Raw genomic sequence first — 12,985 nt, forward strand, 5'->3', positions numbered from 1 at the left:
CACGTATATGCTGTGACCTTCCTTTAAACTTCCCATTTCTCAGAAGCACACGTACCCTTAGTTCCAGTTCCACGGCCCCACAGATGGCTTTCTGCCCTTCGTTCAGAAACTCAAGGAGGCGGGAAATGTCTCTAGGCTGACCAGGAGCTGACACAACTTCCCTGTGTCAAATGCAGTTGCCAATGACACATCCTGTAGTGTCCTCAGGGGAGATGGGGTCTGCTGCTCAGCTGGAGAATAAACTTTCTGAGAGGAGAAAATATGTCTTCACTTTTCAGTACCCTTATAGTGTTTTATTGAGGTGCTTAATACAGAGCTGTTTGAAAAAGAGGAGTAACAAGGAAACTGTGACGCCATGAACTTGAGTCTTTACCTCCACTTCAGCCAGAATTTCCTGAACTCGTCATACTGTGTTATGGTGGCAGTGTGCTTGCTGGCATTCAGGCTTTTCTTTCAGTAAATTGCACATTCAAAATCACCACCATAACTTGGGCAGCCCAGCAGAAAAGGTGCTGTGTGCTGTAAAAGAATCCTTTATAGCAGCCCAGGGATGTGGCTTCTAGCCAACAGGGACGGTGTGGGGAAGCCACAGCACGTTTATCACCACTAGATATTCTCTCAGAATTCCAATTTCTGTCTTCTTGAGGAATTAAAAGTGAAGTCAGATAACCCTTAAAAGTAAGTTCATCATCTATAGAGGAAGTTGTCAAAGGGGAGTGCTTTTTCTGGAGAAGGATTGATACTCTATTTGAGATAAACCATGGATAAATTACAATAATAACAAACAGCTGGGTAACCTAACTATAGCTAAAGAAGGTGGGGCATTTTGCGCCTCGCAGAACGGGATAAGTGGCCAATAAAGCTATGATCTTCAAAGATGTAATGAAGAGAAGCTGTGGCTCTTCCGTGGCGAATACTGATGTGGCGGAAAAGTAGATGTGAAGGCTTCCCTTTGGCAGTATGGATCTTAAGCTTTTGCACTCGAGTCAGACGTACTCAACCTCATGGAACCCCAAATGCCTCAGCCGTGCTGCTGCTGGACTGTGTGGTGCCTTTGTGCAAAGACAAAGACGCTCTGTCCTCCAGCCCCGTGTTAGAGAACATGATGGGGCACGTGGAACAGGGCTGTTTTCAGCTCCATTTGTCTCCTCAGCTCTTCTTAGTGGCACTGTGGCTTGGTCCTACAAACTCCCTCAACTTTCCGATGGATAAGATGTAGAAAAATGGGCAATAAACTGATGAACATCAGGAAAACCATGTGACACCCACCAAATACAAGAAGAGGAGGCTGTAGGAGACGATTCTTTTCTTCTTTTTTCCTCAAGGCGATTTACAGTCTCTCTGTTGGGGGCAACCAGCAAGGTGAGATGGAAAAAGGTCTTAGTTATCTTATTGTGCAGCAGCTGAACTCAAAGGAAATGTTTGAACTGGGAGTTAGAGCCACAGAGGCAAGTATTCCCATGTGACCTCCCACTGCACACTGGACACTGCAGGGAAGGTTATCAAGGTGAGCACTGAGGTCAGATGGCAAGTGAAACCTGTGCCTGTTGCCCTATCCAGGAGTCTTAGAAGTTCTTTGCTGTCCTGGCTGCACAGCAGCAACAGCAGCACAATTCTATAAACCTCCTCACATACCCAGTTAGCAATAGGACAAGTGTCACTCCAGCCGTTTTCTCAGCCTACTCTGCAATCTCCAACAAGTTCCCACCCGTGAGGTTCGACTCTTGGTCCTAATATGATGGACATCGATCATTCAACTAGCCTGCTCATCACTCAGATCTGAGGCTATAGAGGAGAAGTCAGTATATACCTCAGAGTGTGCTGACAACAAACACACCCACTCTGAGAAATTTATTTAGTCAAAGAGAGAAACAGAAAAAAACGTCATCTTCATTCTGTTAATGGAAATCTGAGGTAGGAAAGGTCAAGTCTTGTCCAAATTGATGTGTGTCTAACATGTCCTGGAACTCAAAATTCGTCTAGATCTCTGCTCTTCTAGGCTAAATAACTTCTGGTAAATTTCTATAAACTTCATTCTGAACTTTTTTTAAAGAGCATGAAAAAGAGTGTTCACGGTGGGGGGGTATTTTTTAGGGGAGAATTTATGTGAAATGTTAGAATAAAACCTAGAAACTCAAAACACCCCTAGTCGGTCACTGGCACACCACATTCTCATTAACCAGTCTCTATGCCAGCTTTTTTATTATCATTGCGTTTCCACCCTCTGTGTTTAAAAATCTTCAGAGGGAGCCACATTTTCAGTGATTTGCTTTTCTTCCCTGAGCTTCCCACAAACTGAACTCTGTTTCCTGTTTGCTTTGCTGTTTTCCATCTTCTCCAGGATTTTTACAATAAGAACCAAAAAGATTCTGTCTTCTGAGGAAAATACCTCAGAGAAACATTTTCTTGGAAGGTGGCACGGATGCTTTTAGTGCTCTGAATTTTAGTTCCTCTGATGGGAAATGTGTTCAAGCCTGTATTTTAAACATTAAACCACCACTCTCTAGGGGCCAGCCCCGTGGCTTAGCGATTAAGTGCACGTGCTCTGCTACTGGCAGCCTAGGTTCGGTTCCGGGTGTGCACCGTTGCAGCGCTTGTCCGGCCGTGCTGAGGTGGCATCCCACATACAGCAACTAGAAGGATGTGCAGCTATGACATACAACTATCTACTGGGGCTTTGGGGGAAAAAAGGAGGAGGATTGGCTCAGGGCCGGTCTTCCTCAGCAAAAAGAGGAGGATTGGCGTGGATGTTAAGCTCAGGGCTGATCTTCCTCACAAGAAGAAAAAAAAAAAAAACAAAAACCACCACTCTCTTAACTTTGTGACAGATTTTTATTTTCCGAGAATGGGAAAAAGATCTTATTCTGTAAACTCTCCCCAAATACTTCAGAAGCTCTTCTTCCCTGTCTCCTATAATCCTGTAATTCGGCATAAAGAGAAATAACCTCAGTTAGAGTCAAAATCATTAGAGATGTTTATGTCTCTAGTAATTTTAGTTTGCTATTATCTGTTATTAACATATAGAAATTTTATCTCTTTGTTTAAAAATAAATGACAAAGCCAAATGTCAGAGCCTAAATGTCAATTATTTTACCCATAATTGGTCTAAAGAGACATTCTGGATAAGCCCACTATTTGGTCATACACAAATATGCACACGAAGTTTTCTCTCTCTCAGGAGTATTTTAGTAATAGGAAGAATTGAGCCCCTCCTGGGTGCCACCTCCTAGCTGCCAGTCCCTTCATGTTGAGTTTTCTCTAATACTTGCAAATCAAACAGGATTCTGCCCTACTGTAAAGCCCAAACACATTCTCCTTCCAACAAGAATTCACCAAGTATTTACTTTGTGTAGAGAAGACAATTTCCATTCTTAATAATTTCTGTTAAGGAAATGTAATACTTGTAAGAAAAGTTTTCTCTGGTGTTGTATAGTAACTGAACACACGTGCAGTTACACCCGTTTCTCCTGGGTCTTTATAGACGTGCTGTGAGCAACAGACAAATCCCCAAGTTTGGTCACCTTCTGTGTGTCCCTTTTACTGTGACTTGTACATTTCCTTTGTTAATCAAGGGACTTTGTCAGATTTAATTTATGAAGGGTCAGAGAGTAACTAACAGGAAACAGAGCAATAGATGACTGGTAGTTTTGGACTCAAGCCTCAGAAGAAGAAGAGAGATATAGGAAAACAAGCAAACAAGCAGCCAGGGGGCTGAGAAGGGGAGGAGAGAAATGAAGAACGATAGAGAGACAGATATGGAATTATATTAATTTAGAGAAGCAGAAAGAGTTCTGGGAAAGATAAAATGGTAGAGCCCAAGGAAAAAGACCACACGGTCACAGAGTCAAGAGGTTGCCTGGAATTTGCACAACAGTTGAATTTTTAAACCAGTGCCTGGAGGTGGGATTGCTGGTGACTCATGGCAGAGGAGACAATCGAGGGACAAGGGTATGTGACTAAGGCGAGAGGCAAAGGAGAAGCAGCTGATGGCAGCCAAAGTGACCTTGCTGTACCCCTCACAATTCATCCCAGTTGGAGTTTTGGTTTGTGGGGCAATACTGCCTAGCTTTATACCTAGAATGACCATACATCCCGGTTTGCTTGAGACAGTCCCAGCGTCCTGTCTGCTTTAACAGTCTAGCACTCTCAAAAGTGTACTGATTTGGATGATGATTATACTTTCAGCCTATTTATCCCAATGCTGTAGCAGTATCCTTAACCTTATAATTTTGTGGAATAAGTCACAATTGAAAAAAAATCATTCAATAAATTAGTTAACTTCCAAGTTCAGTCTTTTAAAAACCTACACCCAAGATTCAAGGAAAATGCCTCCCTTCCTATCATATGTCAGGCAATAAGCCTGAAAATGGGGTATATAGGTAAAATGATACATTCTGTGCTCTTAGGGAGCTTCCAATCTAGCATGGAAATAGTAACACAACTAGTGAACCTCTTGTGTGAATGTTACACATACTGTGCAGGTTTCTGATAGGTAGTCCCTTTGAGCTATAGAGTAAGACCATATGCCTGTAATGGGGTGTGTAAGGGAGAAAGTGGAAGGAGAAGATGAGTGGATATTGCCCACTATCAATTGTCAGGTGGTAATTTGGTAGATTTTCAGACAGAAGCAGAAGTTGGAAGATTGATCACACAGCTAGGAAATCTTGCCTCTCTTCTTTTGACTCCGAACTTCAAGAGCTGAGACAGTCCTGAGGGGAGATGGCCTCTGCTAAGTGGAGGCAGACTATGGGGGACCATAGGCTGAAGATGAGTAACCTACGTCTCGTAAAAGGAATGTGAGCATGAGTGAACACTTCTCTCCACCCCTTCGTAATTAGAGTCTTCCTCCATTGCCAATCCTAAAGGCCAGGGATTTTATTTTATTAGGGGAAATTATTAGTTTCCTTACGTGAATATGCAAGCAGACAATTAACATGTGACAGGAGACTAGCAATAATGTCAGTCAGTGTTGAGACGATGCTAACATAGAGGAGAAATTCCTTTGGGCCAGTGACGGAAGACTTCTCAGAAGAGATAACACTTGACCTCAGACTCAAATGTAACTGGATTTTCTTCAGATTGATAGAGGAGTGGGGTTGGAATGACAGAGAGCTGAGTGCTAATGGGCAGGACTAGTCTGTGAAAAAGCACTGAACTCTGAGAGTATGTTAATTCATTAATTCACCTAATATTTATTGAGCACCTACTATCTGCCAAGCACATTTCTAGGTGCTGGGGTGGGGAGGAGCGTGCATTTCTAACAAGCTTCAGATGATGCCAGTGCTGCTGGACTATGGATGGCACCATGAGAAGCGAAACTGTAAATCAAGGAGCTACACGACTTCAGTCAGATGTGAAACTGGCTCAGTGCCTGATAAAAGCTTCCGAATTCAATATTTTTCCTGTTAAAATTGCCAACAATTAAATTTCTTCAAAACTTCATTTTACCAATCTAAATTACGTGTTCTATGGACACTTCTAAAAATTGTCATTCTTTCAAGATAATCTAACAGAGTTTGTACTTTAGTTTTAAATTGTATTATTAAGAAAGAATTTTTTAAAGAGTGAGTTCAGTTTTTTAAAAACCCACACCCAAGATTCAAGGAAAATGCCACCCTTCCTATCCGTTAAGTCCATAACAGACCTCTGAGCATAAACCCTTGGATTTCACTTACTGCACAAGATGATCAATCTGTGACCTTTGTTTATTTCTTGTAAGGAAGTGACTCTGATGTATTTGAAGTGCAACTTAGGCTCAGGCTGTATTCTTATTTTACCCGGGCTGACTGAGGGGCTGGTACATCTATAAAACTCCCAGGGAAAGTGCTAGAAACCATACAGGCCTGAACATTTCTTGCGGGCATCTTCACACCATAGTGTTGTGACTTTCTGTTGTTTCTTAATCACTAAGCACGTCTCAGAACCAGCAGCATTGAGCAAAGATAAGCATCCAAGAAAGCGGCAGGCAGTGAGGTGTGGTGGAAAGGCCACCGGAATACAAAAGTCGGACAGAACTGAGTCCTACACCTGACTCTTGCCATTAGTAACTGTGAGCATGCCCTTCGTCAAACGACTGAGATCTCTCTAATAGTTTCCTCTTCAATAAAATGTTGGATATTCGTTCTGTTTATTCCCACTGAGTTATGAGTTTCAAATGTAGTATTGTACATTAACGTTTCATATAAATCAGTGACGTTAGTCTCATTTAAAACCACTGTTTTTGATTCACATTTCCTTTTCTTTCCCATATTTGACTAAAATGAACATTTCTAGTGCTGCTGCTGCCATTATTTAGTTAATTGCTTCCTTTTTTTATCCCTCTCTCATCAAGGATTCCCCCAGTTCAGCTAATGCTAATTTGACCAATGCTAATCCATTCAACCCATACCACCAGATGATAGTTTTCATAGCACACCGTCCATCTCATCTCTTCCCTGATTAAAATCCTTAGTATCTTCCCATTTTCAAAGACCATGGTCTCCAAAGTGGGTATATAAGACACCTCATTGTAATGCAGAAAGAAAATTTGTATCAGTTTTTTATCTAATACATAAGAAAAAATTAATTCTTGATTTATCTCCCATGGCATAAGATACACAGGAGGTTATTACAATCTTCTAGTACTCTGCCAACATAACCCTCTCTGTCTTTATTTATGTTACCTCAGGACAGTAAGGACCATGTCTATAGTAAGGAGGGCTCTGACGTCTTCATAAAGAAGTGGTTAGAGTGGGGTCATCGTGAAAGACTTTCCAGGGGAAATTTTGGGAAGAACTTGCAGTGGTACCACTGATTATTTCAAGGGCAGCCTGCTTCTAACAGACTTCTGGGGAAGGGCCTAAGTGCCTGAGAAAAGAGTCAGTGTTTTATCACATCACTCCTTTACCCCAAAATTTTCAGTAGCTCTCTATAATCTTAAGGATAGAGTTCAGATCTCTTAGTCTGCATTCAAGAGTTTCCTTAATTCAGCCCAAACAGAATTTCCATCCTGTCTCTAACTATTCCTCCTAAAGCGATCTTTCATTATCAAGAGTTTCTCACCCCGTATGACTACCTGGGCTTCCTTTCTTGCTCTTTCTTTTTTTTACTTTTATTTTTTCTCTAAGTTTTTTTGAGATATAGTTGACATATAGCACTGTATAAGTTTAAGGTGTACAGCATAATGACTTGACTTACATACATTGTAAAATGATTGCCACCAGTTTAGTTAACATCCATCATGTCCTATAGATAATACAAAAGAAGAAAATTCTCTTGTGATGAGAATTTTTAGGATTGACTCTCTTAACAACTTTTAAATATACTATACAGTAGTGTTAACTATCGTCATCATGTTGCATGTTACATCCCAGTACTTATTTATCTTAAACCTGGAAGTTTGTACCTTTTGACTACCTTCCTGCAATTCTCCCACCCCCTACCCCCTGCCTCTGGTAACCACAAATCTGATCTCTTTTTCTATGAGGCTTTTTTTTTTTTATTCCACATATAAGTGAGAGGATACAGTATTTGTCTTTCTCTGTCTGACTTATTTCACCCAGCATAATGCCCTCAAGGTCCATCCGTGCTGTCGCAAATGGCAGAATTTCCTTTCTTTTTATGGCTGCATAGTATTCCATTGTGTGTGTGTGTGTGTATACTGTATACCACATTTTCTTTATCCATTCATCTGTTGATGGACAGTTAGGTTGTTTCCATATCTTGGCTATTGTAAATAATTCTGCAATGAATATGGGGGTACAGATACCTCTTTGACATAGCGATTTCATTTCCTTTGGGTATATACCCAGAAGTAGAATTGTTGGATCATGTGGGAGTTCTATTTTTAATTTTTTGAGGAATCTCCATACTATTTTCCCTTTTTCTCTTTGATTTGAACATTTCTACTCCTCAGTTGAAGTCTCCCTTAAGCCCTACCTCCATGAAGCCTATCCTAACCCTTTGATCCACTATGTTGGCTCTTTTCTCTGAACTTCTCTAGAATATGTCTGTGTAACTCTTACCACTTAAATAAAAAGCTTTACAATCAGCATGGCCATATAATTTATTATCCAAACTGGGACACTTGAGAGTGAAATGAAGCAGTTTTAATATTTTTTCCCAGGACATCAGGTGTAAAACAGGACCGCTCTGGGAAAACCAGGATAGGTGGCCCATGGTTTATAATGCTTATTACCCTCCCAGGGAAAGTTTAATGTCTTCAAAGTCAGAACCACATATCTTAAATTATTGTATTGGCTAATGCTTTATCTATAATAGGAGTTTGGTAAATATTGATGGATGGTTTCATTGATTTGTGGAAATGTTCAGAATCACCAGATTAGACATTATTTCTATCATCGTTAATATTTACATGCAAGAAATCAAATTTGAAAAAACTAGTCCTCTAATACAAGAAATAACAAAATATTGACCATGGCACAGAAAAACTCCTCAAACAGCCATCCTACTCTCAAATCTTTCTCCAAAGTTAGCAAAAGATTTGAGCTGATATGTATAGAGAAAACACTGACTCTTTTCTCAGGCACTAAGAGATATGAAAAGCTGATAAGTGGAAACTTGTCATTTTTTTGTTGATTTTTTTGTTTTATGTGGGGCTCTCTTGTCCTGGCTGTATTTCCAGGGGAGTATAGAGCAGTCAATGTAGATTCTGTGCCTTGTTACCCTCTGGGTCTTTGACCCTCAGAGTAGTCAGTTGTGCCTAGGGTAGACCATCTAAACACTGTTTTCACTGTCATTTCTCAAGAGATATTTCCAAACGCTAAACAAAGGCATTCTGGCCTATTCTTCATGATGTTCCTTTATTGTTATTTTATCCTGAGTCAAATAAAGAAGCACTGCCCCTTTCAGGCACTGTGACCTCTTGTTGGGCACCATTGCTTCCCTTAAGGCCCCACTCTTCTTGTTGGGTACTGACAGTGCTTCCAGTGGGCACCACTGGTCCTGCTATCTCTTACCAAGCACCACCCTTCTCCACAGGGCACAGCTCCAAGATGCCAAAGCTGTTCTGATATGAAGTGCAGACAGAAACTGCTGCTCCCTTTTTTGGATTACATTCTATTAGTGCAAAAGCTTTTTCAGGTGTATTCAAAATTTTTTTCTTCCCTCCATCAAGGCACCCACCTTCACCCCCTCCGGATTTTGTTATGAGTTCGTTACAAATTTGGGCAGGATACAAAACTTGGAAGAAGACACCATAATTAGAAAACAAAGCTCCTTTCCATCACCTAAGGATTTACTACAGAATCAAGCTCTTTCCTGAGGATGGATTAGTCCTGTCCCAGGTAGAATTGTCAGATAAAATACAAATATTTCATTGGATGTACTTATACTAACAAAGTATTTGTTGTTTATCTGACATTCAAATTAAACTGTATGTCCTGTATTTATATTTGCTAATTCTAATAACCCTGCTCCCAGGGGGCTCCTCAGTCCTTCACAGAAATTGTCTTTTGGTGGGTCCAGCTAAAACTCGAGCCAAAAGTCCAGCAATATTTGGTTATACCAATGCAAATGTCCGGTTTCCTTTACAGTAGATCAAGCAATGTAAAGGAAGCAGCCAAGAATATAAAGGATGACATAGAAGAATCACATGGGAAATAAAAATATGCCCTATGTTGGAAAGGAAATCACTTTTATCCTTATAAAGGAACTGGCCACTTAATATTTTAAGTGGGCATTGCCTGTCATCATTCACTAGGTAGCAAAATGTAAGACACCTCCACATCCGCAGAGGAGCCTGAAACTGGAAGAGTGTGCTAGAGAGGTAAGAGGGGACTAGGAGAGTGCGATGTCCTGGAGGTGGACACAGGCATGGAGGGAGACACTGACTGTCAAATGCTGTAGGTTGGCCAAGTGAGTTGAATGCCATTGGAGTTAGCAACGTGGAGGTCAATGGTGAGGTTAATAGGAACAGTTTTGGCGGTGTGATTAGAACGAAAGCGAAAATGGAGTATGTTCAAAAGAGATTGAGAGGAGGGAAACTGGGGACAGAAATTATGTAGAAATACGGTCGTTCCCCCTTATCCGTGGTTTTGCTTTCTGAGGTTTCAGTTACCCGTGGTCAACCAAAGTCCAAAAATATTAAATGGGAAATTCCAGAAATAAACATTTTGTAAGTTTTAATTGTGCACCATTCTGAGTAGCGTGATGAAATCTTGAACTGTTCCGTTCCATCCTGCCTGGGGTGTGTGATTCATCCCTTTGTCCAACCTGTCCACACTGTGTACGCTACCCACGCGTTAGTCACTTACTAGCCGTCGTTTATCAGATCGACTGTCACAGTATTGCATGCTTGTGTTCAACTGACGTTTATTTCACTTAATAATGGCCCCAAAGTACAAGAGTAGTGATGCTGGCAATTCAGATATGCCAAAGAGAAGTTGTTGTTGTTAATCTCTTACTGTGCCTGATTTATAAATTAAACTTTATCATAGGTAGGTATGTACAGGAAAAAAATAGTATATATAGGGTTCGGTACTATCCACAGTTTCAGGCATCAACTGGGGGTCTTGGAATGTATCCCCCATGGATAAGGGGAGAGTACTGTGGTTTGAGGAGTAGAGAAATGAAGTGTTGGATGGAAGTTGAAGTGGCATCTGGAGAAGGGTTTCTTAAGCTGGGGAAAAAAATAAAACACAGGATGTTTATGTGACGATAGACTGATTCCACAGAGAGCAAGAACTTGATGGAAGAGAAAGAAAAAGGGAAAAGAATTGCTGGAGCAATGGCCTTGAGTTGACAAAAGCGGATTATATTCAAGGCTTATGTGGAAGGGTTGGCCTTAGATACAAGCACAGATAGACAGTGCATCCAAGGTAATAAGAGGAAATGCACAGTATATGGTATAGGGGTAGATAAAGCAGTAGGAATTAGAGGAAATTCTCATCTGATGGCTTTCATTTTTTCAGTGAAATAGGAAACAATGTCATCAGTTAAGACTGAGGGTAGGAGAAGAGATACTGGAGGTCTGAGGAGAGAGGGAATGGTATGAAGCAGACATCTAGGAGAGTAGGCGAATGAATGGAATGTGAGACATGTAGCATGATTAGCAGGTGACAATGCAGGGCCTACCTGAAGCTCATAATTATGAATTTAAAGAAAGACCAGTGAGCAAGGTTTTGTGGTTTTTCTCCAACCATGATCAGTTGCAGAGGTAGAGACCCAGAGTAGGCAGAGAGTGAGATTTAAACAGTTTTGGGGTTTAGCCAAGAGAGATCAATAACACAGAGTTGAAAGATTGTCCTTCAAGATCAAGAACTAGACAGGAATGCCCACTCTTGTCACTTTTATTCAACATAGTAATAGAAGTCCTAGCCACAGCAGTCAGACAAGAAAAAGAAATAAAAGGCATCCAAATTGGAAAGGAGGAAGTAAAACTGTCACTATTTGCAGATGACATGATATTATATATAGAAAACACTAAAGACTCCACCAAAAAATATTAGAACTAATAAATGAATTCAGTAAAGCTGCAAGATAAAAAAATCAATATACAGAAATCTGTTGCATTTCTATACAGTAATAATGAACTATCAGAAAGAGAAATTAAGAGAATAATCCTATTTATAATTGCATCAAAAAGAATAAAATACCTAGGAATAAATTTAACCAAGGAGGTCAAAGACTTGTGCTCTAAAAACTGTAAGATATTTATGAAACAAATTGAAGATGACACAAATAAATGGAACTATATACCATGCTCATGGATTGGAAGAATTAATATTGTTAAAATTCCATACTCCCTAAAGTAATCTACAGATTCAATGCAATCCCTATCAAAATACCAATGGCATTTTTCACAGAACTAGAACTAATAATCCTAAAATTTGTGTGGAAACACAACAGATCCTGAATAGCCAAAGCAATATTGAGAAAGAACAAAGCTGAAGATATCATATTGCCTGACTTCAAACTACACTACAAAGCTATAGTAATTAAAACATTATGGTACTGGTACAAAAACAGACACAGATCAATGGAGAGAATAGAGAGCCCAAAAGTAAACCCACACATACATGGTCAATTAAACAAAGAGGACAAGAATATACAATAGGGAAGAGAAAGTCTCTTCAATAAATGGTGTTGGGAAAACTGGACAGTTATGCACAAAAGAATGAAACTAGACCACTTTCTTATACCATATACAATAATAAACTCAAAATGTATTTAAAGACTTAAATGTAAGGCCTGAAAACATTAAAACTCTCAGAAGAAAACATAGGCGATCAGCTCTTTGACACTGCTCTTAGCAATACTTTTATGGATCTGTCTCCTCAGGCAAAGGCAACAAAAGCGAAAATAAACAAATGAGTCTACATCAAACTACAAAGCTTTTGCACAGTGAAGGAAACCATCAACAAAACAAAAAGGCAACCTACTGTGGTTGAATATATTTGCAAATGATGTATTTGATAATGGATTAAAATCCAAAATATACAAAGAACTCATACAACTCAATAGCAAAAAACAAACTATCTGATTGAAAAATGGGCAGAGGACCTCAACAGATATTTTTCCAAAGACGACGTACAGATGGCCAACAGACACATGAAAAGATGCTCAACATCACTAACCATCAGGAAAATGCAAATCAAAACCACAATGAGATATCACCTCACACCTGTCAGAATGGCTATTATCAAAAGGACAACAAGGGGCGCCCAGTGGTGTAGTTGTTAAATTTGCCTGCTCCAATTCGTCTGCCTGGGGTTCATGGCCCTGGGTTCGGATCCTGGGCACAGACCTACGCACTGCTCATCAAGCCACGCTTTGGCGTCATCCCATAACAAAAAGTTGAAGAAGATTGGCACAGATGTTAGCTCAGGGGCAATCTTCCTCAAGCAAAAAGAAGAAGATTGGCAACAGATATTAGCTCAAGGCCAATCTTCTTCACCAAAAAAAAAAAAAAAAGGACAACACATAACAAGTATTGACAACGATGTGGAGAAAAGGGAATCCTGGTACATTGTTAATGGAAATGTAA

Source organism: Diceros bicornis, chromosome 4 (genome assembly GCF_020826845.1).
Source record: "Diceros bicornis minor isolate mBicDic1 chromosome 4, mDicBic1.mat.cur, whole genome shotgun sequence".
NCBI classification, from domain to species: domain Eukaryota; kingdom Metazoa; phylum Chordata; class Mammalia; order Perissodactyla; family Rhinocerotidae; genus Diceros; species Diceros bicornis.